Source organism: Habropoda laboriosa, unplaced genomic scaffold (assembly GCF_001263275.1).
Source record: "Habropoda laboriosa isolate 0110345459 unplaced genomic scaffold, ASM126327v1 scaffold713, whole genome shotgun sequence".
Taxonomy (NCBI): Eukaryota; Metazoa; Arthropoda; class Insecta; order Hymenoptera; family Apidae; genus Habropoda; species Habropoda laboriosa.
In genome coordinates, this window is record NW_017100832.1 from 148,346 (window position 1) to 149,913 (window position 1,568).

Consider the following 1,568-nt stretch of genomic DNA (forward strand, 5'->3'; position numbering starts at 1 on the left):
CAGACGAAAACGTGCCGCCGGCAAACAAACATCGCGCGCGCCACTGCACTGTTCGCTTCATTCGTGCCGCAACTTCCTCGAGCGACAGACCCGCGCTCTTGCTCATCGTTCGAGGTCAAGAGACACATTGTCTCTGGTGTTCTTTCTCTCTGTTTATCTATCTCTGTCTATTCTCTGTGCCTTACTTCGCGTCGCGCTTGCGTGATTTGTCCGTGAATGGGCACACGCGCGATCCTGCATCTGACCGATCGCTCGTACGAGCGCCAGGAAACTGTCCATTACGGGGGATCGGAGAACGCGTCTAGAGAGCGTGCAACGGTGTGACAGACTGAATCGAAGAAACGTGGAACGGTGGTGTTGGTGTGTTTACAGTTGCAGTTAGTTTAGATATGAGTGTTTCGCGTGTGGGATCGAACGTTGCGTCGAGTATCGAAGATCGTGAGGAGAGTTGATCGTTGCTGGTGGTAAGTAGGATGTGATTGGTTTCTTTGGGGTGGTTAGGTGGATTCTTCGATGGTGTTCGGTATTCTGGGGGAAATCGTTCTGTGGGGTTTATATTCGAATTTTTAGTAAAGTGTCAGGGAAGATTAATTCTTTATTGGAAAAAATGAAAGGTTTGTTTTGTGGATCTTCTGTGACATTAGAAAATACAACTCTTCTGTACTCTTTGCTAGCAATGAGCAAATTTAGCACACTTTTGCAATGAAAAAAACTATAAATATTCGTGAATTTATTTACTTCTACTTTTGTTAATTTGCTTAATTTTAATATAACTAAAATTTAAACAGAGTTACGGTGCATGTTGCAAAAGTTGCCAAAGGGTTAATCCTCGGATCCGAAATTATTCTCAATTTCTCCAAAAGGAAAATTGAACAAAGCGTCATACATAAGAATCACTCGAATCAATTCGCAACCGAACTTTTCCAAATTACTCTCCACCGTCCAACGCGTAAATGAATCACGTGAGCGAGCTTAGAGTCGGCTTAAATCCTGGGAAAAATGAGGTAAACCTGAAGCACGAGTCCATAAAATCCTACAAATTATCGACAAACTTGGTGCGTTACACCGATCCGCGAACATTTCCAATATCTCACAGAATCAGCATAACGTTCACACTTTATCGCACCCGGGTAACGTTGCAGCCGCGAGGTTGAACACCCGAGGACCATAACTCCCGGCCGTGAGTTCGACAGACGCGCTAATCGCTTCTCACCACCGGACTGCATTCAAATTTGCAGTACAAGCAAAAGCGCATAGAAAACGTAGGAACGATTGAACGCGACCATTCAACAGTTACAGTTACTCTCTGTCGCGTGGTATACGGGCGGAAAAGTGTGACTTAATTTAACGGCACTCCCAGCTTTTTCCCAGACCACTTGATACTTTCTTATCGGCGGACCGGGCTGGTAAGAAGCGAGCAATATGCTCGTTCGATGAAACGCTTCGACAACAAGACCCTATCCAGATGTACGTGGAAGAAAACTCGCGTCAACTGGACCGAAGTAAATCATCGGTTCAACGTCGATTAAAAATCGAGGAACTTGATCTCCCAATCTGTGTGAATGTTT

The 1,568-nt window shown here is 45.0% G+C and overlaps 1 protein-coding gene across 1 annotated transcript in view; it reads left to right on the forward strand.

Moving 5' to 3' along the window:
* LOC108577267 (fibroblast growth factor receptor homolog 1-like) overlaps nt 1-1,568 on the forward strand; it is a 141,611-nt gene that overhangs the window by 65,651 nt on the left and 74,392 nt on the right. The gene's annotated exons all lie outside the window — the stretch shown is intronic.